The 27,518-nt window shown below is 37.1% G+C and overlaps 1 long non-coding RNA gene across 1 annotated transcript; it reads right to left on the reverse strand.

The window, feature by feature from the left end:
* Window positions 1-529: 529 nt before the first annotated feature.
* Window positions 530-27,031, reverse strand: LOC107311583. The gene is made up of 5 exons (XR_001554152.2): window positions 26,738-27,031; window positions 26,101-26,205; window positions 9,327-9,693; window positions 1,326-1,451; window positions 530-643 (listed from the first exon to the last, which is right to left on the reverse strand). It is a non-coding gene; the product is annotated as an uncharacterized LOC107311583 (long non-coding RNA).
* Between the last annotated feature and the right edge of the window lie 487 nt (window positions 27,032-27,518).

Raw genomic sequence — 27,518 nt, forward strand, 5'->3', positions numbered from 1 at the left:
ACAAAATTCTGCACATGAACGTGATAAAATCTGCAATCAGAGCTCAGAAGTTCTTATTCTTACTGAGTTGTACCACATTTTCTGCAATCCCAATATAATTCTTCTTACAAGATGTAGGTGTTGACAACATAAGGAATTGGACTACATTTCCACAGAATTACAGAGACAAGAACCTTTGTTGGCGTTTGACTTATTTATGTTACCTGGAGAGTATGGAGAAGAAAAAAACAAACACATATATATATTTGAAGGAAAGCTGTCCAGTACAAACAAATCAAAATACCCCTCATTCTTCCCCAATGGGAACAAACTCTCATTATCTTACATGTTTTCCCCGCTGAAGGGAATTTCTGGATGTCACTAACTGTAAACACAACATAACATTGTCTTCTGACTTCTAGATAATCCTTTTTATCCCTCTAAGTTACGTAATTCAAATTTCTGTTAATTCATTAAATAACTATTACAGGAGAAAAAAAGAAAAAAAAAAAAGAAAAAAATAAAGAAAAAATAAAGGAAAAAAAAAAAAAAAAGGCCTTGTAACAGACTACGAATAAAAGAATTCCAAGACCAGTTCTGCTGGAGACGTTTATTCGTTAGACAGGAACAGCCATGGCATAATTTAGCCCCAGGAGTCTAGATCCTGTTAAACAAAAGAAAACAAAACAAGAAATAGCTTTTATAATAATTTTCACCAAATATTTTATGGAAATATTCCAAAATTAGAAACATTTTGAAAATCTCTTTTTCTAAATTATCTGAAGTACTTTAATTTTATAGGGTGAGAATGAAATGACTGTTACTGCTCATTCTGCACTTCTGCTAGAACCCAGCTGTTCACAACAGCAGGGAATCTGACTTGGGGCATCTGATTATGGCCATGTGATTTTTTGCAAACTGAAATCTATGTCACCAGAGAGGAAAATGGAGGAATAAAGCTTCTATCTACAGTTCACGTTGCTTTTTTTTTTTTTTTTTTCTTTTCAGTTGAAACATGGATCACAAGAAGACTATTCTGTTCATTCTCTAACTCTGAAGGAAAACAAACGTGCCCTGGAAAAGACGACTTTGCTTTAAATATAATATTCACATTTTGTTGCTAAGAGCAAAGTAAGACCAGCACTATTTTTGCTTCATTTTGAATTTGTCAAGGTCTTTCCCCCTTAGTTATATTATTTCTTAGATATCTTGCTCTGTAACAGGAACATCCAAATTCTGATGTAACTTTAAATATCTGAATCTTCCCAGAAAGGCCATTTACATGTAGTGTGTAGAAATGCAACTGGTCAACAAGACATTATCATCTCCTCAATGGATCTACTCACTGGACATGTGGGTCAATTTAGGAGTACAGAAGATGCTACCAAGTGTAGGAAGCTCCAGGAGGAACCATCAAGGGTGAACTCTGGAGAAATATTCCATGTCTGTGTTGTCAGCCTTGACAACTGCAGCTGTCAAGAGAATAAAAGTTATATGTTGAAAAGAGATGGTTCTCATTTCTAAATAATTTATTCTTGTAAAAAGCTTGTATATTCATTACTTCAGAATGTTTCATAATCACAAATGTTTGCTGCTCTTTATCACTCTCAGAATATTTCTTCTTTACTCTAGGGCAATTTAATGTTGTGTACAGCATTTACTTGTTGTATATGAAAAGGTTACCTATAAAACAAAAAGATTGTTTCCATTTAATACAGAGAGATCTTTTTCTTCACCAAGTAATGTAGATTACTGTTGCAAAAGAAACAAACAGAGGAATGACAAGGCACAAACTTCATTGTTAGTCATTTCTGTAGGAGATTGGATTTATACCAAGCAGAAAAGGGAACAGAAACATTTGATAGTTTTTGAAGTTCAACCGATCTGTTCACAAAGACGAAAAAACATGTGGTAAAAACAATTAACTAATAATTCATTCTCAGAATCAAAAAGCCTGTTACTCACAGTGATTGAGGCAACCTGAAATGCAGAGAAAATAAATACTTGAACACACAAATAACTGAAAACTGAGTACGAAAAACAAAATGTGTGAAGTTATCATTCCTGTGGAGAATACAGTTTTTCTTGTAGTTCATTTCTCACAAAGAAACTTTACTCCACTGGGTGAAAGAGTACCTCTAGAAAGAAACTTCCCTCAAGAAATGTTCTTTGTTGCACTTATGAATGAATTAACAAACAAACAAACAAACAAATGCTGAATATAATGTAAGTAAGAATTTCAAAACCCTGGATGGAGCATACTTACCTGACTCTTCCCTGAGTCCCTCTAAGCTTTTGAATAGAAGGTGCAATATGTTTCTTCTTAGGGAAGCTCAAATATGTGAGAAACCATTAACTAAGAAATATGTCATCTCTTCATATTTTAATTTTGTGTTCAGATGATTTGCACAGAGATGATTTTCTTACAGAACTTGATTTTGTATGTGTCTGAAGATCTGAATGTGCAGAACCAAATTTTGGGCTTTGTATATGTATCTATGTTTTTATTTCCAATTTTTAGATCATATTCAAAATAACAGCAAGATTCAGTAAGGAAGAAATACAGGAATTACTCCTGGGATCAATGTGATACAAACATCAAAAGTTTCAGAGTGCTGTGCTCAGAACTAACAATTTTACAGATAATAATGAAAAGAGAGATTATTTCTTTGCTAGACTACTTCAAAATGAAGTAACAAAAATATCTGGACAATAACATCAAGTATTAGCATGTAAACAGTTAAGCTAGAAAAAATAACCACTGACATCCATACTTTTTCTATTTTATCAACAGACAGGAAACAGGAGCAAGAATTATCCAAGTCATATACATAATTCAAGTATCATTCTATAAGCAACTTAAGACTTCTAAACAGTTGAACAGTACTTCTGGACTGGTCTAAGCTGGGACAGTTTTTTCCTTCATATTGTCTGTTATGCTTTGGTTTTGGGAGAAAAACACTGTTGATAACATACCAACATTTAGCTGTTGCTGAGCAGTGTTGCAGAGGGCCAAGGACGCTTCAACTTCTTGTACTGACCTGTCAGTGAGAGGGGCTGAAGAGGCACAAATTTCTGAGAGGGGACAGAATCAGGACAGGTGACCTAAACTGGCCAAAGAGATATCACATGGCATTATGTGAAAAAAACAAAATCTGAGGGGAGCTGGCTTGCAGACTAGCTGCTGCTCAGGGATTGTCTGAGCTTGTTTGGCAGGTGATGAGCAATTACTTGTGCATCATTTGTTTTGTAAATATATATTATTGTCATTCATTTTCTCTTCCTTTCTGTTTTTTTAATCTCAACCCACGAGTTCCACATTGTTGTTTATTCGATTTTTCCCCTCATCCCACTGGGAAGGAGAGTGAGTGAATGGCTGAATGGAGCTTAGCTGCCTGCTGGGTTAAGCAACTGCATTTTCCCAGCACTCATGATCTACTTTTTTAGATCCCTTTTATTATGCTGTAATTTTTTTGTATGAAAAAAAATTATCTTCATATTTTTACTTATTTATTTGGGTTTTATGTTTATTATGTTGTTGAGTCTGTCAACAACAAAAATCCAGAATTCCAGCTCTTAAAATGTAATGATGGTGATGACAATTATGTACACAGCAATAGCCATCTCAACTGAGACTAAATCTATAGCAAAACAATCCTGCATATTTTCATAGAATCATAGAATCACCAAGGTTGGAAAAGACCTAAAAGATCATCCAGTCCAACCATTCACCTATTACTAATAGCTCCCACTAAACCATGTCCCTCAACACAACATCCAGTCTTTATTTTGACAAGAATCAATTATAAAGAAAATAATTGTCTAGACATAATTCCATGATCGCTTCCTTCTCTAAAAGCATTGAACATTTGCTTTTGGAATAGCATATTGATAGGCATCTGAATCTTTGTACTGCTTTTGCACAGCAATAGTCATCTCATATGTAGACAACATGCATTGTCCTTTTCACATCCAAAAGACAAGAAAGAAAAGTGAATGAAGGATTATTATTTATTTTTTTCCTGCTGACATTCAAATTAACTAAGACCATGCTATTTAAGAAAAGCAAAACTGTACAGACCATTTTGGATGAATTAGTGCTGTGTCTCAGTGAGGAGATATAGACTGTCATTTCATCTGGCCGATTTTTTTTTTTATATATATATTTTTTACGGATTATTATGTAAGACCATGTGTTGCTTCCCCCCCCCTCATTAAAACTGAACTCAGTTCCATTTCTTTGCTACTTAGTCCATCACCATAGTTTATATGTTTCTATATACCATCAGCAGCAAGCTGAGATCTATCTTAGTGTAACTGTGAGTATTTTATTTGGTGAAAAGTATATTCACTGCAATTTTCACTGTAATTTACATTTTGTTTTCCAGTCTTTATTTTGGATTTAGAACATCCTGCTTACTTTGTGTCTGGGTATCCACAAATGAACAGCCTTTCAAAGAACTTTATTTCTAATACATTTATATTTAGTGAATTAAAATGTACTTGTGAGAGGAAACTGATACTACAGAAAACATCAGGAATTATGTTCAGGATTTCTGTTGCTGTTTCACTAGTCAGTTTCCTTCTGTAAGGTTTCTAATTCTCTATGGCTCTAAAAAACATAACCTGCAATTTAGAAATTCCTCTTTGAAATCTACCTGCTTTGTTAAGTGCACAGTGTAAACGTTACACAAGGGTCCTTCACAGAGCACTGGTCCTAACTGTCACCTTGGGGAAGCCAGGCCAAGTCCATAAGTAGTCTAACTTCTTTAGAACTAAGAACTACCTTTTGTTTTGTGCATAGCTACACGCAGCAGAGTGCACATAAATTAGCAGCAGTGCAAGTTTGTTTGAGCTAAGACCTATCACTGAGCTACACACTCCTCACAGCATAAAGGGTGAACAAGACCATACCTACACATGCTAAATCTTCCTCCTCTTTTACTTTTCATGTCCCTTTGTTTGCTGCTTTCGTTGTTGATGAATGCGAATGTCAAAAGATTCATGTATTCTTTCTGCATATTGTTCAGATCAACTCTGTTGGAAGTTTATGTGGTTTAAAGGAAAAAAGAACAAAAGACCTTAGGAAGATTGCTGGTTCTGGTCACAGTAATTCAGAATGATGCAGAAGATAAAGATTTCTGGGGAAAGTGGTGCACAGGGTTATTTATGATTTTGACTACTATCTAGTCTGATATTTAGCCTTAGGAATGAGGAATTAAGTGGTATGAGTCAGGCTGATGACATATTGTTACACTGTGTTTTGCTGAGTAAATATATTTTTAGTCAGCATTCTGCAGGAAAAAACTGTGACTGATGTTTCTACAGATATAGAAAAGTAGCAACTGTATCTCTCTTGGTCACCAAACTCACCATTATGTTAGACACTATGTTTGATTCTTAACAGTCACGTACTTTTTTATGAATTGTCTACGTTATTCTGAATCAGTAACATTTTTCAACCAGTTTAACTAAGTAAGTACAAGTAGCCCCCAAGGGGCTGCTGGAAATTAGGCTCTTTTAATGCACAGTGTGCAGTTCATACAACAGATTTCATTCTATCTCAATAAATCTAAGAAAACTGCAAGTAAACATGAAAATATAGGGAATTAAAAATAAAAAAAGTTTCTTCTTATGGAGCAGTAGAAGAAACTAATATGAAACAAAAAAGTTAAAGACAGAACAATGGAATAAAAAAGGCTTTGAGAATAGATCTACATTCTTTTCTCATATATATATATATAAATTCTGATATATTCTTTTCTGAAAGTTTTACTCACACCTTGCAAAAGTTCTCTCTCTTCATTTCTTGTCACTGGTAGTTTAAGTTGTTGATGTTTGCCTCTATGAGCTATTAACAGGTATAGTCAGAGTTTTTATTTCTAGCAGCAGGTCTCACATTTGATAAGCATTCTCAAAAGACAGTATACAGTGCCAGCTCTTTTGTATTCAGTCTCTGTGCACAATTACATTAATTTTAAGAATAGAGGTAGCTTAAGTATTATGGTCGTTAATATTTTCTTTTTGTTTCTTTCTTCCTTTTTTTTTTTTTTTTTTTTTTTTCCCCCCCCCCCCCCCAACTAGATTTCATAAAATTGCTTGCATCGGTAGGGGCCTTATAGATCATTTCCTATGTAAATTTCCAACCCCAATATGTTGCAGCTGCTGTGACTTGCAAGTAGTCTACACTTTCAGGTTTAAGATAAATTGTTTCAGTTTTAATGGATGAATCAAATAGGAAATGCTTTAAGTTTTAGGCCTTTGTGATCATAATTACACTTTCTAACTTCATGCGTATTAAGCCTAAACACACATTAAATCTACAGCCAGCTTTACAAAATAACTGAGATGGCCTCTGTGTAAATAGATTAATTTTGTTTTTCATTCAGTCTATTTCTCCTCTTATTTTACCTCTGAATTCATGTCTGTTTCTCTGCAAATTGATTGAGATATAACAAAATTATCCCTTGTATTCAAAAGGTAGAGAAGATAAGCATTGTGTTCCATGTTGTAACACAAACCATTTTCTTATTTGCTTCCTTCATTAAAAAAAATAATAATAAAAGATTAAGTACTCCACAGTGTTGAAGGTTATCAATCTGAGACACAACAAAAAAACATCTCCTAGAATTCAATAAATAAAAGCCATTTAAGTCAACTAAGATATTATCATTGGTAACCACAGAAGTAGTCACAGATGGCAGACTTTTGCCAAACCAGTCTCAGGTGTGTGTGGGAAATTGTAAGGATAGAAGCTTACAATATGATTCAGTTTTCTGTTCCTGCTGCCTACTTCATCTCACTCATTTTTTTCTCTATAATTTTCTGTTGAAAGAAATTTCTCTCACCCTGGTGCTCCATCAGTGCCTGTTTTCAGGCAGAAGAAGCGATGCATTCATCACTATATTGCTTGCAGCCTTCCTAGTGTTCCTGTCAGAGCAAGCCTGAAGAGCTGTAAGCCACTGTGTCTCCTCCTTTAACACCATCACTCAGCATATATGAGCGTTTGGGGCAAATGAGCTACAGGTCTCTCATAGGAGCAGCCCATCAATTACTGCCTGTGGACATGCTGTCAGCAGAGCCAGAGAGGACATAACTGATCTGTTTGTTCACTTGCTGCATAGCTCCTGTGTGAACTGTACAAAACTCTCACTCTATACTTACCCTTCTTTTCCCCTTTTTCTCTCAATGATTTTTAAAAAATATATTATTATTGACATCTCCAGAAAAAAAATGTTCTCACACAAAACTCCTCAGTCTAAAACTACCTGAGAATATATGAAGATCAATCCAAATATCTCACATTTTCAGCTGTTTTTTAAGAGTTTGATTGTGTTTGTTTTTGTTTGTTTTTGTTTTGTTTTTGCACACTGAGGAAAATATATCAACTATATCCACCATCTTAAAACATGAAAACCTGTCATTTCAGAATGCCCAGAGCCTGCAGACTCTGTTTTTTCATGTCACTACTAAAGTTCTGCTCTTCGTTTGTTTTCATGTAGGTGCTTCAGTTCCTGTGCAGAAATGTAAATTCCTTTCTTTTAATTTCAGAAACTTCATATATTTTTCTCTGTCTTTTTTTTTTTTTTTTTTTTGTTTCCTTTGTGACTTCTCAATTCATTCTTTTTCCTCTTTTAACTCATCTTTCACTTTCTGTTTTATGTACTCTTTAAATTCTACCACAGGAAATACCTTTCATATTTTCTGCACCAAGATGTGCAAAGTCTGCTCTTTTCCCTTGCTTATTTGGGAACTCAGGCTAAGTTTCTTCTCGCTTGTTTCTAAATTGTTCTGTCAGCATTTCATCCTGTTTTCAGCTTATACCTACAAACTCCATTCTTTCAAATGCTGCATTCACCCTTGTTTTCCTATAGTGGAAGCAAAATTCCCCACTTTTAACATCTTAAAAAATCCTAAAAATCCTTTAGTTATTCCAAAAGTTCCCTTTATGATTAAATTCTTTAATGTTCATTAAATATAAGACCACATTGAGAAAAGAGAAAAAGAATAAAAATTAATATAATAAGCATATACATATATTGAAAGCAATGTTATGACTCTGTAATAACTTCTTTATAACACTTTTTTACATATTCAGATGTAAGAGACTGAAAAAATATATATGTAAGTTAGTTTCCACAGTGGCTATATGACTTCAGAAGTAAAGTTTTTTGCTCTCATTTAATTGAATACTCATTGGAAGCATACATCTGAGTCCCAGTGGACAGGACTTAAAAGTCTTTGTCTAACAATGGGGATTTCTATTCAGCACCTGTGAAATACTTTCATTTTAGTAACAAAGGGCTGCAGAATGTTATCAGAGATTTTTTCACTGGCGGAAGTAAACTGGGATTTAACTCCCATGTCCTTTCTGTCTTGGAGGATTAGTTAAGTCAAATTTAGGGAGGAGCTACCATTAGGAAGGAAGGTTTGAGATATTTAAAACAAACTTGTACTTCAATCATTGCAATGAAAATGCAACTTCACAACAGGACAAATTAATCCCATTTGCTGCACAACACTCTGAAGATTCTTTTTGAAAGGTTTAAAAAAATAATGGGCTATGAACATCTAAATAGCTAGTGCCACAATTTCAAGTGACTCAGAGAAAATAAACCCATATTAATGATTTTTTAAATTACTTGGTAAATCACTGTTTTGAGTCCTAAAGCCTAGATACATTAGTGATGTCAAAAGGATTGTTTTTCCTGACAGGACAGACTTTGATTAGGGCAGTATTTTTCCAGCAACATGGGTGATGGAATGTTTTACAATAGTTTTTCTTTCTTTTCAGGTAGAGTTTGAGCTTGTGGAATTTTGTTGCTGTTTTGTTGTCTTTGTTGTTTTAGTTTTTAATAGAATGGCCAGGGATGAGAAATATCTTCTGGAGATATACAGTGTAAAACTACAAAGAATACATCTTAAGAAGCATTTCAAATTCAGAGTCCTGGAATTAAAATATAACACATAGAAATGTCATATCAGGTACACATCTTCATAAAATAGATCATGTAGTCTGGTCTACAGAGGTGTCTCAACAGTCCTTCTGTTCTCAGAGCAAATGGTAAAATTCCAGTGACAAAGAGGAATAAGATTATATTACATTTTCCTCTTTAGTTGCTAAATACTAGAAAGTCAGTACTTGCCTTAGCTCATGAAAATTCTGAGATGGAATTTTATCCATCTCAACAAGTTTTGTATTTCACAGCATTCTTGACAAGATAGCGACCTCTCAGTATTTTTCTATAAGACAAATAACCTTTACTGTTTTGAACAATGACGATAAGAGAATAAACAATCTGTACTCTAAGCCTGAACTGAGTTATGTGGAACAGTTTAGGAATTACCTGTCTTTTTTACTTATCCTTTCAGTGTGCTCAGTCTATCAAGATTTACTTGTCTCCACCCTTCTTGTTGCTTCATCATCTTGTACATCAGAGATGTAATGTCAGAAGAAAGTTACTCAGCTTGTTCTTTGAAGGTATTTCTTAGGGCTTGGAAGACTCCTCTGACAGAATTACAGTATCCAGGAAGCCTGGTACAGTGTCTCAGGAGCTACTGCAATTCAAGGATATCTCAGTGATGACTGAGAGATGAAATGTGATCACCCAGTCCAGCAGATTGGAAACGCCTTTTTTATTCTATTCCTCCACAAGTGGCCAATTTTAAAGCTTCAGAGCTTGACTCACATACAGCTGTGATGCTGTGACTCTCCTAAAAGATACCATAAACATCACACTTCTTTACAAGCAGTTGCAATTCTGTACTGATATTTTTGTACTTTGATAATACCAATCCTATCAACTATGTTTATTGTTTCTGACTGTTTTTCACATAGTGCAAGTGAGATTTGTGCTCCTTGCCAAACTTTCATCCACCAGGAAATAAAGCAAGTGCTGGGAAACAATTCACAAGATAATGAGATTGTCTCAATACCATTGAAGCAATGAAAGAGAATTAAAGATAACTTTGAATCTGTTGCATGCCTGAAGGAGTAAGAACAGAACAGGAAAACGCAGTTGGATTGCTTTTATTTACACCAACATTTAAGTTAGGATTTACAGTTGCATAGGAATTCTGATCCATTGGACAAAAAGATGTCAAGCTGGAAAATTAATACCTTGTATGGAATCAAAATAAATCTTTGAAAAAAGACAGGTGGTAGAAAAGAACAGAAAGACTAAGGGAGCAACATGCAGCATTTGCACGTGAATTTTATTTAAGAAATGTTTTAGAGCATACCTTGTTCTATGCTACTTTTTTAGTATTAACTAAGTGTATGGGAGATTGGTAATCACAGCCTGAACCACCGATTAATCAGCTGAGGCAAGTGTTGGGTCAGCTGCGGGAGCACAGGTGAGAGTAATGTAGCTGTGCCCCCGGAAGGGGTGGAGCTCGACTCCACCTCCTCTGAGACCTCATTTAAGGGCTGACCCTCACTGAGGTAGCATCTCTTGGAGATTGCTTATCAGTGAAGATTGCCCAGCTTCCTCAGCAAAGGCATCACCACTGGTGAGTTCCTCTCTTGCTTATACCTTCTGTACATTTGTTACCATCCTTGTTAACATCTGTATAGTTACCATCTATACACTGAGAAATAAAAATTCAAAGCAAATGTTGATATAGTGCTTTATCATTCTTTATAATCTTGATTATTAATTAAAATAAAAACATAATCTTATGCTGACATATTATTGATTTAATTGTCTTCTTTTAGTTAGATCTTCAGGTTTTAAAGGCCTCTCTTCAGGCTTCTTCCACACATCAGTTGATACTGAAGATCTTTTAAGATCTGCTTATTATGTGATTTAGTTCCATGATGATGGAGAACAAGCATTCATTATTTTTCATAGTTCTACTATAAAGTGCACAAATCTCCCCTATTCAGATGCACTGAAGTTAATGAAATGTTTTCTGTTATCTTGAGTGCCAAGTGGTCTGAGCCCTTACAGAGGAAATTAAATTGACTGAATGCATGCTGAGATGGACTCCCCTTGCTCCAGGACCTTCTGGGGTATTTCCAGAGTATAGCCTCAGGATGTGGAGACAGACACAGTGTGATAAAAGACAGGGCACATTCTTGGTACTGGAGATCCCACAGCCATGAACAGCTTGCTCATAGGCAGAAAAACTGTAGAGCTGGACCATAATAGTTTTAGTATCTATCATATGCAACAGGTAGCATACATAGTAAATGAAGATGTAAAGCTGCAGACCAAGTAAGAATGTAGACAGATGACAGCAAACACTGAAAAGACATTACTCTAAGTGTAACCTCAAATGAGGAAGAAGAAACTATCAACATGAATGTCATTTTACTCCCAGAGATGGACTCCAGGTGACAACAACTCACTGTAACACTCCATCATTGTCATCAGACTGAATTCACAGCTGTAGAACTCAGATGAGTAGGAAGGGGATCCTGAATACCACAAAAAGAGGTGGGAGGTAAAAAGTGTGTGTATAATAGTTCTAAGTGTATGATTTCCATAATAACCAGATCTGTACTAAGTGAATGACTGGATTCTGAAGATTAGTGTTGTACTAACAGTAATATCTTGGCTTCAGATAGTTACATATAATGTCTATTTCTATTTAATGCTAAGTGTAGTACATGTTCACACCAATGCAGTGATTCTAGTGGGGTTCATTTCAATTTATGTAGTCATATACTTTAGCCAAACCTTGTCTAAAACTGGGAAGAGAATCACTTCATACCGCAGGGCTGGTCCCAGTTCCCCCCTGCTTTGCTTATAAAAATCTCTTTCTCAATTGATATTAGACAGGAACAATGATTTTCATGGGGTCATAGGAAAGGCTTCTGAGAAAATATAGTTTCTATATTATAAATATTAGGCTGTATCTCTGTAATATTTTTTCTACTTTACTAATGTCTGTAATATAAAATATTTCTCCTTTACGTGAAGAGTTCAGGATGTGACTAATCTCATATTGCTGTTAACCTTAAGTTTTTATTTTTATCTTTCAGAGGACAACAAAAGTCTAATCTTTGAGCTACATTTCAAATCTGATTGTTTATAAAGTATCTGTTTTATTAAAGTTGGATGCTCAGAGAATGACAGCACAAAAGCTAATATTTCTTTCATCCCTTATTTCCCCAGTGGAAGGAACATGTTTTTCCATTTCAATTAGTTTCCCATCTCCCTTCTGCAATATGATCAAAATGTTTCGCGCTGGCCAGATTATTAGTAACAATTGGATGACATATGAAGAGTTGCATCTAAAATGTGATTTAGCAAACAAACTGAGTCCTAAACACAGAGCAGAATGACATTCAGTGGACCAGATCAAATCCATTTAGGATATCATGGGAAAACTTATTCTGCTATTTTTTAAATTACTATTGACAGGATATTTAAAACACTATTATTATTATTTTTTCCAGGCTTCTTAACACCTTTATAGATAACTCTTCCCATTGCCTATTGTCAAACTTGTTCTGACAAACAGTAGGCCAGTAAGAGATCCCATTCTCATCAGCTAAGTCCAATCATTTTCCCAGCTAGCTAGTGGGCTTCAATCTCTTGGTTACATAGAAATATGTACCTTTACTTTCTGTACAACTTCTCTGACTAGCTGTCCTGGTAATTCCAGCAAGAACTTCAACAGAGCACTTGACACTGAAGGTAAATCTATGCTAAGATAGAGATGGTATTTTTCAGAGACCACAGCTGCAACCTTAAATCACTTACAAAATGGTAAATTATGTGCTACTTGCTGCAGAACAGATCTTTGGATTCCAGTTCTGAATGTTTTTTATCTAGCAAAAATACAGTGTTAAGATATGTACTATAGTATCACAATTCAGATTGACTGGGTAATGGAACGGAAAATTAGGTTATGATGAAATTAAGGCAACTGCACAGCAGAAATATAAGCACTCAGTAATTGAGGCCACAATTTTCCATGATGCTGCATATAGCAGAAATAGATTACTGCTGTAGGGTTGAATTGTACCTGAGATAGAGTCTAGAAGAAAAATATAGCTCTGTTGTGGTTGCAGATATAAAAAAACAACTGGCACTATGACTGGCACGAAGACTTGGACACAAGCAGCTAGTAAGTGTTTTAATTCAGTGGAGAACAGGTGAGATGGTAGGACTTACACTACTCTTTCTTTCTTTTTTGAGGAAAATATAGCTGAGATTAAAAAGCTTTTACTTTCTTTCTGTATAACAAACAAGATGATAGCATGTGGTCCAGAGCTGATAGGGACCAAGAATTTAGAATTTTTAGAAGTGTAACCCTGAGGATATCTATGTATATCTAAGAGGGAGATTTCAGCTTGGAGTGTAATACAGGTAAAGATGGAGTTGGGGAGATTTTCTGGAACTAAAGTTTAGTGTGCAACAGTCAGGTTTCAACAGTGGATGTATAACTTCACATTTCATGCCTTGAAACATCTGTGGAGAGAACACTCATATTCCATTCTGTATTTTAGTTACTGAAAAGCCAGAGTACACACCTCTTAAATATGCTGAATGCTTTATGGTTTTTACTGGCTTACGGGAGATTTAACATGTGCATTGCATGTGTGACCATTTACAAAATTATAAAGACATCCACACACATGGGCTGCCATGGAAGATAATTCTTTTTTTATTGTCTTGCTGTGTATAGACCACATTTCTCTGAATCCCCACACCCCCAGACTCTTTGAATTAAATAAATCAAATGCAAAGCTGATGAACAGGACTTTTGAACATACAGATTTTTCAAGATAAAAAATGATTTCCAACAGATATGTCCTTCTAGACAGTTAAGTGATGCAACAGCAATGTCTTCTGCTGGTTCTTACAATGACATCTAACAAGAAGGACTCCAACGAGAAAATAAACCATTTACGATTTAATGGTTTATACACTACAAAGCATTCAGTATACCCAGTTCTCCTACACATTGTTCTAGGCTCAGAGCATCTGTTGATCTCACATCCCCTAAACTATTAAGCCCAATGAAGTAACAAGAGACACATTTCAGAAATATCTATTACCCCGTTCAGCTAGACTTTAAACAGTTATGCTTTAAGCAGTTTTTCTGGTGAAGGAAGAGTTGATAATGGATCTCTTTTTTTCTTTGGTTCCACCAAACTGTGCAGCTGCACTTTGGTCCTCAGGGCCTAGAACCTTGCCTCAGAGGGAAATCAAATCAGAGATGCTAAGGAGTAAGCAGATTACTGGACTGACTTTATGATGTTTACTGAAGATTATAAAAAGATTATATAAGGCATACCCTCATTTTCTTCAATTTTGTCTTGACCCAGTAAATCATTTTCTGTACAGTTGCCTTGGATCCTCACCAAAGAACTACTTTTAAATGGGATTCTTTAGCTTGTACTTCACAGAGACATCTTCCTTTGAGAGTAAGAAATGAGTATCATAAAAGTACACTTTTACTTACAAAGAAAAAATGTACCAAGGATTTCACACCAATTTCCTATATAATCATCATTTTTAAAATGACATTAAATTCATTATTCTTTTGAAAGTGTTCTCTAAATGCCTATGTTAATTAATATATATAAAAAAACTAATTTTCCTGACAATTTCAAGGCATAGTTTCAATTTTTATTTTCAAATATTTCCATTAAATATGAAAAAGAAAAAGAAAAAAAAAAAGAAGAAAGAAATAGTTTATATATTACATTTAAATAAAATAAATTTTCTTGGAAGACAAAACAGACCATAAAGAAGGTGAACACTGTAAAAATATTATTGTGAAAAGTATGTAGAAAATGATTTTTTTTCTCATTAGAAGTTCCGGCTTTAATAAAGTGCTATTTTCTAGTGAAATGAATGTTTTCCTTTGAAAAGATCCTGCTAGGTCTAATTTCTTCTGAAATTACTTCTGCTATATAAATCTGTGGGCCAAGTTCAATTAAATTAACTTTTTATTGTCTCCCACAAATCAGGATATGGATGATATTATCATTGTCTCTGTGGAGACAAGTTTCTACATTGTAGCTATTTTATTTAAAAAATAGCAATTAATTTCATTATGAAATTTACCAAAATTCAATTAAGTAATTATTATCCTGAGCTATCAAATGAAAAGTTGTGTATAAAATGTAATTTAAACACAAAAATATTTAACTATATCTGTTTTCTTTATAAGATTGGAGAAAAATATGACGTTAAATTATGCATTTGGAAAGAATCCAGAACAATAATAGTAATCATAAGTTATTGACCAAGCACAGAAGACATTCACGGGACACTAACCAGCAAAACTGAAAGTTAGAATAGCTCAAATAGAATTCCTGTATTTAAGTCGAGCAGTAAAATGTAGATGATGTTTGGATTATCAGATTTTTAAGCACACAACTTACTGTAGAATTAAACTACATATTTTGTACAAATACTGAGCAATCAGAATATGCATAAAAAGCTATGTATATAATTGATAGTTAAAAAAAACAAGGCTAAATATGAGTTTGGACTTAGGTTTACTCATTGCCAGAAAACTTTATAGCAATTTTATAGCAGTTAGGAAACTAGCAATTATCGTCTGCGCTTTAACTAGGAGCAACTACTATTGCAGTGACCTCTCCATATCTTGGCTCGTGAAGAGTGGAAATGAGTGAGCTGCAGCCAAGGATTAATTCTGACATCTAAACAAGCACACAGTTCATTGCACAATATATCTGAAGAGCAAACTAAAATCAATTGTATCTCTTCCTGGCACAAGATTTTAGCCAGGCAGGATGACAGGGCTAGCATGAGCTATTATGACTGCTACAGATGTGTCTCCTAATAAAGAACTGGTATAGATATGCATAAAAAGCAGCAACAAATAGCTATCGCCTATGTACAATCACCACAAATCTATGAGGTATGCTCTGAAGCCAATGCCTCATATTTTATTATCTTAACCCACAATGTCAGAGGCAAATGTTGGTGACATAGCAGTAGACACTGAACCTTCCTGCTGATATTCCGTTACATTTTGTTGCCATGTGACAGATGGCAGCAGAGGGGCAATTTGACAAATGGTATCTGACATAGAAGAGTGTAGGAAGCAAAGATGCCACTAGATTCTTCTGTGTTAGAAAAATTGGCACCCATTGACATTCATTGACACCGCTTGCTGAATATTGATTTATTATTGAAACTAAACGGCAGATGTGAGCACAGTGAGGCAATGAGTGGTGTGTGTCAGCAGTGACAAGAGCAGCAGTGGGTCACTTCTGCTGGTGCAGTTCGGTACAAGTGCAGCATGTAGGCTCTTGGTCATTGCTGTGCAAAAATGCACAAGAGATGATGGCGATTATGTTTAAAAAGTGTTTTGTAGATGAGAATTTGCTCTATCAAACAGAGTTATTGTGCTCTTTGTATCTATTGCAGTTTCCATGGAAACAAAGAGGAAGCATTACTTTCAGCATAACCTATGCATATACTAATTGTTCCTTCTCTTTCTCCAGCAAAAATTCAAGATTGATTTTGCTCCTCTGTCTATTTGTCATTTTAACAGCTCCCTTGGAGTCATATTGATTCCACCTTCATTTCTTATTAAAGTAAAAAGTGAAAGAAAAACAAAGAGGAGAAAAGAGGGGGCTCTGAAAACAGTAGTTCAAAATTATTTTGTTATGATGTTTATGGCAGAAGCTGCAAAAAGTAGATGCATTTGAAGAAAGCTGGTTGACAGTTGAATTCAGGCAGGTTGACATGAGAGGTGTGCTCAGCAACACCTGGAGGAGCTGAGAGGGGTTAGCAGGTATCCCTGTCAACAAAACTCTGTGTCCTGATGAAGCATCTCAGATTTCCCTTCTTAAAGCAAAACAACTAGCTTTTTTCTTTAGCGAGCATCCATGAGAGACATGATGGTCCCCTGCAACCTTCATACCACTTTCTGACTCAAACCTTTATCTGCCCAAACCTTTATGTGTTTTCTAGTTTTATTTAGTTTTATATGTGCTATTTTGAAGACTTCAGTTCCAGGACTCATGTGATAATATCTGAGCATTCATCTTCTTAAGCTTAATTATGCACAGAACAGCCATAAGTTAAGACTGAAATATGCATTTAATCAGCTGAAAACTTAGTGATATTACTTAAAACTCCCCTGAATGTTCATCTTCAAATTACTGAGGCATGTAAAAAGTAAAGGAAAATTCTGCTGAAGGTGAAAGTACTATCAAGTGATTGTCTCCAGATCCAGGTCATAAAAAAATGAAGATACGCTGCTGATCCCTGGAGCTTAGACTAAAAAGCCTTTGGAACTTTTCTGACTTTTTAATCAAAATGAGTAGGGTACAAGCAACTGAATCTAAAAATTATCCCTAAATCCTGAAATCAAGAAAGATATGAATGTCTTTCTAATGAAAGACAGATTTAATCTGTAAAGAACTGGTAACTGGATACTCAGAGAACACAAGGAGTCTGTGTGAACTTAGAGGCTGAAATATAATTTAGTTACAAGTATCTCTTTTTTTCCTCGAAGGCAGCCATCAGATAAAGAGAAGAAATAAAAATTGAAAATTACATAGAATTATGAAAGCCTCATAGAGGACTTTTTAAGGAAATGTTGTTATAGCTGAAATTCTGCAAGAGCCCTATGTTTTCTACAAAGTTATTTAAAAAAATAAAAATAAATAAATAAATCAAGGATTCAAATGAAGCCTGAAGAATTATTTGCCTTGATTAGAAGGAACATCAAGCACGTCACTGGGCTAAGCCTTTATTTCAGCTCCTGCTACTTCCTTACTGTGTCATGTTATGGGCTGATAGGTAATAGATTCTGCTTCAGAAGAGCCTGGAGGAATGGAGATTTCACAGATTCAGTTCAATGAGGAAAAAATTTTTACAAAGCCAAGAGAATTTTTGGTTCAGCTTTCATTGTAAAAGACAGAGAAGATCAGTGCTACAAGCATGGAAATGTACTATACTGAGACATTTTTCCTCTCTTAATATCCCTTTGGACTGCGAATGTGAAAAGGTATATGTTTCTCACTTCTTTTCAGGCTGAAGCAAAGGACCCACTGATCCAGACTAATCCAATACTATTTCTTGATAGTAAGACCACCTTGCATCATTTATCCTGAAGAACTAAGGAATTAAATTATTGGGAGAAACAAAATAAGTTTGTTATCTAGAAAGGACAGCAGGACTTAATTATAAAAATTTGCCTCTCTTTATTAGTTAAACAAATTATGGAGGAGTTGAAAAATAAATGATCATACAGATAATACACACAGTACTATAAAAGTAATTTGTAAAATCTATTCTCTGTGAGTATGCTGCATTTAGTTGGCACATTTTCCTCCTCAGAAATCTGTTAGAAGGACTTCAAAAATTAAATAGAGAGACATACATACAATCAGATAGATACAAAAATAGATGAGTAAATGGAAGAAGTTGTAACTGTCCTGAAAAACTGAAAATTATTTGCAGAATGTTAGTCTTCCTTTGAAATTATTGTTTCACCATTAGAAAAGTCTCTCAGTGTTTGGCTGCAAGGGACCAGACAGACAGCAGTATACATACCAGTTTATATCTCTTGCCTACTTAAAGTCTTGTCTAAAGTGGAGGGAGCTGTAAAGAATCACATGCCCTGGACCGCTGATCCCATGTAAATCTAGCTCAGTTATGCTCCCCAGTCATCAAGCAACTCTTTCATTCTCTGTTTCCTCATGTTTCCAGCTCATTCAAATAATTCCTTAGGAAAAGAGAATGGGAGAATGCATACCTGGGTGCCATCCCAACACAGAAGCAGAGGGAAATTTCAGAAACCCTTCTGGACCTCCAAATTCAAACAACCTCTGCACTGGAAAGATTTGGCAAATATCTGTGGAAATTAATTTTATTGAGGTATAAAGTTGGTACTCATAACTCACCAGAGATTTTCACAACAAACTTACTGTGACTGGAGCAGATTTATGTTTCATCCATTTAACTGAAATATCCCAAGATATTGGAAATAAAGTCCATAGTAGTCTGGGATATTCATTAAAAAAACAAACTGAAATTTAAAACAAACTAAAAACAACAACAATAACAACAAGACAAATAAAGAAAAAAGAAAAAACACTTGTATTGGAGTATCAGTTTCAGGCCACCTGTAAGAGTATCTTATCTATAACAGATGCAAGTTGTCAACTCCCGTGGGAAATGCACAGAAGCTGTTGTACATATTAAAAAGCCCTTAACATGGTGTACCATCCAGCTTCTGAAAAATATCACTGTGAAAATTTCTCAGTTAAAATTGTATATATTTCATCAATAAAAAATGCTGATTTTAGCCCATTAAAAAGTAATAATTCAGTACTTGCATGTAAGACTTAGATATGGAAGAAAATATATTTCATTCATTTTTGGTTGCTGTAACAGCCACTGAACTGATGGAGAATGCAGAGGTGTGCAGAAGAGAAATCATTTAAAAACATTACTTTGCACCATAAGACTATAATTTACATTATCACACAGTGTGCAAGTCTCCCTGAAGACTTGACAGTGATTCAAAGTGTGTGGATTGGTGTAACGTAGGTATAGTATGCTCTTCTTGGGATGCATGATTTAGAAAACATTTGGTCTTCAAAGTTAAATAGATGGGCAAGCTTTATTCTCAGAAGGAAAGGAAGAATTAAGGAGTAAAATAAAAGTAGTGATTTAGAGATCTTTGAAGGGAGTGTACTAAATCTTGGGTTCCCTCTGCACTATATTTCTGGGGATTCAATTGGAAGAAAGAAAAAAAAAAAAAAAAAGAAAAAAAAAGCAGGTTTTAAAAACTGTCTTCAAACATTAGATATATATTAGAACACACTGCACAAAAGAACTGAAGGGGGTGCAGGAATGACTAACAAAGCAGTGAGATGCACCATAAAGCACAAAAAGCAGCTGGCCTGAAAGCGTTAGCAAAGGTGAGATCCTTGCATGTTGGACCAGTAGCTTCCCAGGCTTGCTGCAGGCAGGAACTACAGCACTGCCTAACAGGCCGCTTGATAATGCAGTGAATAATAGATCTAAAAGAAAATGAGAAAAAGAAACTGATTTCAGCCCATGTCAGACAAACAGCATGTTGTTATTCAAACTACTAGGAAAATCATTACAGAGAGTTAGATATGAGAAGAATCATTCCATGCTTGGATTTCTAAAAGTTAGATGAAGTGTAGTTAGAAATCAGACATTTACAGAGACAGTGCAGGAAATATACTTTTTTCAGTATCATATTTCTCTGTTCATATTTCCAGAGCACTAAGACCAGGGCAAACCACCCCCAGAATTTGTTTGCAATATACTACTTATTTAGCAAAGGAAGTGGCTTTTCTGCACACCAGAGCCATGAACTCACTCATGCATTCTGTTACAGTCTTTGCCCAGACGGAGAAAAGTGGCTTTTCATCCAGACTTTATACGTTTATATATAGCTGCTTACATTCTAGCACATTTCTTCACATAAAAAGTCACATTCCCATCCTAACAGAGACTCTGATGAGCTCAAAATAAAATATATCACTCTCAACAGGAGATGACTGACTCAGTGACTTCATAAAATCTTTTGATCCTGATCTTCACCTTCTATCAATTCTTCTGTTCTGTACCTTTCAGAAGAATGGTGGAGTAACTCTTTTTAAACCATACAGCTGACCAAATAATTACAGAGAACAAGCCTAACAAATACAAACAAGGTCAGTGATTTCTTACAGTCATTTCACACAGAATCACAGAATCACAGAATCACAGAATTACCCGGGTTGGAAGGGACCTCAAGGATCATGTAGTTCCAACCCCCCTGCCTAGCAGGGCCACCAAACATACACATGTAACTGAGCATCAGGTTGCCAGGGCCTGTCCAACCTGGTCTTGAACACCTCCAAGGACGGGCATCCACAACCTCACTGGGCAGCCTGTTCCAGGACTAACCACCCTTCTAGTTAAAGAACTTGCCCCTAACATCCCAACCTAAATCTTCCCTCCTTCAACTAAAACCATTTCCCCTAGTCCGCTATTATCAGCCCTTTCGAAAGTTTACTCCCCTCCTTGGGGAGTAAGTTCCCTTCAGCGTATTGAAAGCTTGCAATGCAGCGTCACCCCGCAACCTCTCTCTCTCCAGGCTGAACAAAACCCAACCTCCCTCAGGCCTGTCCTCATAGGGGAGTGGCCCAGCCCCCTGATCACTTGTGGCCCTCCTCTGGACCCTTTTCCAAAATCTCCATATCTTTTTGTACTGAGGCCCATACCTGGACACAATACTCCAGATGGGGCCTCACAAAGACAGAGTAGAGAGGGACGATCACCTCCCTACCCTGCTGACCACCCCTCTCCTGATGGAGCCCAGGATCCCATTTGCTTTCCGGCTGCCAGAGCGCACTGCTGGCTCATGTTAAGTTCTCATCTATCAGGAGCCCTAGGTCTTTTTTCAGCCGAGCTGCTCTCAGAGGACAACTCCTCCCAGGCTGTACCAGGTGCCTGGGGTTCTTCCGCCCAAGTGCAAAACCTTGCACTTTGCCGTGTTGAACCTCATTAGGTTCACCCGAGCCCAGCTTTCCAGCCTGTCAAGGTCCCTCTGATGGCAATCCGTTTCCCTCCACCGATCGACTGGCACCACTCAGCTTGGTGTCATCAGCAAACTTGCTGAGGGTGCACTCCATTCCCTCATCGATGTCATTAATAAAGATGTAAAGAGCACCGGTCCCAAGACAGACCTTGAGGGACGCCGCTCGTTACCGGCCTCCACCTGGACATAGAGCCATTGACCACCATCCCTCTTTCTGTGGCCTTTCAACCAATTGCTTATCCATCTAGTTGGTTCCACCCATCAAATCCACCTCCCTCCAATTTGGAGATGAGGATGTATGGGGGACCATGTCAAAGGCCTTGCTCAGGTCCAGGTAAATGACATCGGTTCGCCTTCCCTTCATCCAACAACGCCGTCACTCCATCATAGAAGTGCCACAAGATTAGTTAAGCATTGACCTTCCCCTGGTGAAGCCATGCTGCTGTCTCGGATCACATGCTTGTTCTTTATGCATCAGCATGGTGTCCAGGAGGATCTGTTCCATAATCTTCCCAGGCACAGAGGTGAGACTCACCGGCCTGTAGTTACCCGGGTCATCCCTGCTCCCCTTCTTGTAAATGGAGTGACGTGACCCTTCTCCAATCATCCGGCACCTCACCTGACAGCCACGACTTCTAAATATGATGGAGAGCGGCTCAGCAACCACCTCAGCCAGCTCCTTCAGACCCTGGATGCCACGCCATCTGGCCCCATAGACTATACTCATTCAGTCTAAGGAGGCACTCTCGGACTTGCTCAACCCTTACAGTGGGAGGGATTACCTCCTTGCGTCCCCACATAGAGGTATGGTGGGGTGCAAGACTTAGGGACGTGAAAAAGACTAGAATCCTGGCCACCAGTGAAGACCGAGGTGAAGAACTCATTCAGCACCTCAAGCTTTCTCTCATGCTGTTGAAGCCATTTCTCCTTTTTAACTTTACCAGAGTAGGTACGCCCATTTTGGCCTGTCTCTTCTGGCCAATGTACCTGTAGAAGGTTTTCTTATTGTTTTTTCACATCCCTCGCCAAGTTCAGTTCTGCCTGCGCCTTGGCTTTCCTGAGTTCCCACATCTGCAAGTTCGGACGGCATCCCTGTATTCTTCCCGGGTGACACAGCCTTGTTTCCAGAGCTTGCGACACCCCTTTCTTCACACTCAGTTCTCTTAGCAGGTCCTTGCTGAGCCATGCCGGTTTTCTACCTCTCCTGCCCACTTTTCTTAATCAGGGGAATGGAGACCTCTTGTGCTGCAGGAGGGCATCCCTTGAACAGTAGCCAGCTCTCCTCAACGTTCTTATCTTTGAGGGCAGCGCGCAGGGATCTTGGCCAGCATTCCATTGAGTAGCTTGAAGTCTGCTCTTCTAAAGTTGAGCATCCTGGTCCTGCTCTTTGCCAAGCGCCACACATCGCTTGAGATCAACAAACTCAACCAGGCATGATTGCTGGAACCCAGGCACGCCTCCAAACCTTGACGCCTTTTGATGATCTCCTCAGCGTTGGTGAGCAGCAGGTCCAGCAACGCTTGACCTCTGGTCGGCTCTGTCCAATACCTGAACCAGAAAGCTATCATCAATGGATTCCAAAGAGCCTTCTGAGGCTCTTGCAGCTCGCCGTGTGGATTTCCCCAACAGATGTCAGGATGGTTGAAGTCCCCCACCAGGACAAGAGCCCGTGAGCGAGACGCCTTCACGCATCTGGAGCAAGAAAAGCCTCATCAGCAGCCTCCCCTTGATCAGGTGCCTGTAGTATTACCCCTTAATACCAGCTGACCTTTATTAGGTCCATCTCTAATCCTAACCCACACGGCCTCTCAACCTGTTCTTTGACTGTTTCTCATGGGGAGCTCCTCACAGTTTATCCAATCTCTGACATAAAGGGCGACTCCCCCACCCTTCCTACCTCGCCTATCTCTCCTAAAGAGCCTATAGCCATCGATGGTAGTATCCCAATTGTGGAGTCATCCCACCATGTTTCTGGATAGCAACAATGTCATAATTTTCAGAGTGCATCCACAGTTCCAGTTCCTCCTGCTTGTTACTCAGGGCTCCGTGCATAGTTATAAAGGCACTTCAGCCGGGCTGTCCGTCTCACCACCTTCATAAGCGATCCAGGATCCGCTAGAGAAACAGCGGCATCCCCAGCATCCCCATGCCCTACTCCCTCCTTTTGCACTCTGCAATCTTTGCCCACAGAGTTTGGTACAATCCCTCGAATGCACCGTTCAACCCCAGTAGCCCTTATTTTTGCCCCCTTCCCCCTTCGTTCCTAGTTTAAAAGACCTATCAATGAGTCCGCTAATTCTTCAGCTAATACCCTCTTACCCTCAGGGACAGGCTGCTTGCATCAGCAGCCCATCATTCCAGGTGCAGTGTAGATTTGCCCATGGTCAAAATAGCCAAAATTCTTGTGTCTGCACCAGCTCTTAAGCCATCTGTTTAAGAGATGGGTTTTTTGGATCCTTCCACTGTATCTTTTCCTGACCACCACAGGCCATAGAAGAAAAGATCACCTGCACCCCAGCTCCTTCAAGTATTCGCCCCATTCTTCTGAAGTCTTTCTTGATGGACCTCAGGCTTTGCTTGCCAACTTCCTCACTGCCAGCCTGAACTCACTGACAGCCATTTCACTGTCTCAGACTTGCATCTTTTAAGCAAACAAAATTGTGTGATGAGATGCAAGTCTGGTAGATTTGTTCATAGTTAAGCTATTATATAGTTATATTCCCTTTCTTGAAATATAGTTCTCAATCACCTTTTAATTTTGGCATTCATGTTATGTGAACTTCTAAAGTCACAGTTTTTTACTCACTGTTATCAGGACTGTCACTTTTTCCATTTGCAGCTGTTTTCAAGACCACAATGAGAGAAATAAGGTTGGCTAGGTGTGTTTTTTCACGTTAAAAATCAAACTCAGCAAGTCCTTTGGAAGTGGAGCTGTATTTCAGAACTTGTTAGACATGACCTTGGTACCGGGAATAGGCCTCTTGTCATGTTGCTATGCTGGTCAAATTATAAATCTTTGAGAAAAACACTCCTTTTCACAGTGAATGAATAAAAACACAATACATCTGGACAAAGAGTTAGAATGAGATAGGAAAGATTTTTTTTCCAGCCCACAGTCTTTCTGTGTGAGGTTCCTTAAACGTGAAAAGCTATTTGTGAAGTGCATAAACAAGAGAGGAAGAAGAATATCCTTCAGTGAACTAAAGACCATACAGAAAGATAGCAGGAATTGGGTTGAAAACAAAAAGCAGGATTTTGCCAAAACATCTTACTAAAAAAAAATAAATCATGCACACATAGCAAAGTACAAGAATTGACATGGATTGTTTTGTTTTTATATCACTTGATTTATTTCTTAGAATAATGAATAAGAAACTAGTAGACACTATAGAGTGGTTGTTACTTGAGAAGAAGGATTGTAAGGAATTCCCTCCTCAGTCCCTTACAAACCATCTCTTTGTTCTTGTCATTAAAAAATTATTAGAAAAATCACAGAACATGTTTGGAAGAGACTTAGAGAAATAATGTCACCCATTCCCCAGGTCTTCAACAGGATCAACTTTGAAGATCTCTTATTGTAACTACATACTTACAACACCCATAACTACACGACACATATCTCACTCTGCTTTTCTACTGCAAAATATAGACCTATCTATTTCCATAAATAAATAAGTAAATAAATAAATAAATGATACTTACAGAAACTTCTTCAAAATACATTTGGCTAGAAATTATTCTACAAATGTAATTGCAAGAATACACTTTCTAGTGAACTGATTTATGTTTTAGGCACAATGAAAAATGCTGCCTTTAGACATTCATTTTTACAATAATACATGTACAGAGAACTAAGTGTCTGGAACTGAACAAAAATGTAAGTTTAAAAAGTAACTGGAATGTTGGCCAAATATTTTAGAAAAGGTTTTGATTTAAATGAATGTTAAACAAAACCTCACTACTCAATACTCGATCTGTGAGAGCTTAGAAATGTTAGAGTTTGGGGAATCAACAGTACTATATTTGAATGATTAAAAATGTAAGAAGACGCTTAAAGGTGAAAATAATGGGAGCTTGCAGTAAAAAAAGTTTAAAGTAAATTGGCTCAACCATGAATGGATAGTTTGGACCTTTTGATCCAACAAAATAATCACTGCAAAGGTGTTGATTTTATAATTGCAAAGAAGATGGGAAAACTCAAGTAAAATGGAAGAGAATGCTTTAAATGGCATACATTATTACATTTCCTATCAGTTCAGCCACAGCTGTGCTTTGTTAAGGATAACAATTATTTACTCTGAATTACAAGAAAACGTCAATTTCATGGCCAGTCCTGGCTTGAAGAATACGATAAAAAGGCAATTACCTGTGGCTACAGGCTGGGGCAACAACCTGCACACACACCTTCTAGTGCTTGAAAAGATGATGTGAATTCTTCCAACATAAAGCAGCACACTCAGTTCCTGTCTTTGTTGTAGCTGAGCAAAGTACTGAACTATATAGGAGCATCTACTGTACGAAAGGGAAAGAACTGACTTCCCCTCTGCAGAAGTATCAGATAACTTCATTCCTATTTCTAGTAGCAGAAAAAGTGTGAGACCTGCCCACCTTTATCCATAATTTTCTGTTCACTTCTCTTCCTTAGAAAGGCAGGAGATGTTACTGAGTCTGTCTTTTACCGCTCTGCTTCTCAACAAGAGGCCATGTAGGTAACTAAGAGCAAATAAAGGTTATTTCATGAAAAAACTGATAAGGATAGTGTAATGGGTCTAATAGCCCCAAAGAAGTTTATAACCCCTTCTGTTCCATTAAGTTCCCTTTTCCAACCCATCTTTCAACTTGAAGAGTCTGAGAACTCAAACTAAAGAAAAGCTAAGATTACCAAAGCATTTATTTTACTATCTCTTATCAAAGCTTGTTAAAACACTTCTTCTACCTTTGCTAATCTCTTTTTTACTTCATATCATGCAAATTGAAGGGGCAGTAAAGAGTCTTAAAGATATAAGAGACCTGAGTTATAAATAATATATCTGTTTGAAAACAATCTAGTAATGTCAGCACTTGTTAATGTAAGCCTGTAAAGTTTATTAAGAGCCCAAGAAATAGAGATCAGCATCAAGAAACTCAAATTTGAGGCTTTTTTTAAATTTATTTTTTACTTTTTACTTTTTTTACTTTGTGTTAACAATCACAAGTCTCTACTGAACTGTGATTTTTCTTATTCTGATGTACCATCATAGCGTACCTTGTCAAGCAATAAGTTCAGTTAAGCTCAGTCACAAATGTCCTTTCCTCTTTGGGTACCAACAGCTTGGATGCTGCATAACAGGTTTAATGTCTCAATGAAAATAATATCTGTGCAGTTAACCAACTCTCAGCTTCTACAGATTGGATCTAGGGAGCAAAAAGTACCAAAGCACAATAGGTTTATTAAGGGTTCAATATTGCACCATCTAGCTCTATTTCTCAGCCTCAGGCAAAATGAAACAGTGAAAAAACAAATTAAACACAGATATTTCCACCACTACCTACTGCACAAGATAGCCCCCTTTTTTTTTTTTTTTTTTTTTTTTTTTTTAAATCTAGTTGCAGCCAGTGCATCATTGCATGTGAGAAGTTCTCAACAAACGCATCAGCTGGCCTTAAATCAATTCTCAACTCTTCATAGACGACCTCTGTCTGTAAATCACCAAAACCTATCTCTGCTTAATATATGTCAATAGCTGTAACTGTTAGAGCTTTTACCTTTTATCTGTTTCCACCAGTTCTGCAATCACCTTCATAGCAAACAAAAACCCTTTCATCTTGCTTAACACAGCTTGAACACTTTCATTTCTGTAGCAACTAGTATGTTCACCTTGCCTTTGAAAGGTCTCTATTTTTAACCAGGCACAAACACAGCTGAAGTTGTGTAGCATCCTTTCACAGAAGCAGAAAGTCCAGCTGTGACAATTGACATACTGATTTACCTCTCCTTTGGTGTCTTTAGTTTGGCTGCTGCCTTGCACAAGCTTTCTTTGCTTAGT

Source organism: Coturnix japonica, chromosome 3 (assembly GCF_001577835.2).
Source record: "Coturnix japonica isolate 7356 chromosome 3, Coturnix japonica 2.1, whole genome shotgun sequence".
Lineage (NCBI taxonomy): Eukaryota > Metazoa > Chordata > Aves > Galliformes > Phasianidae > Coturnix > Coturnix japonica.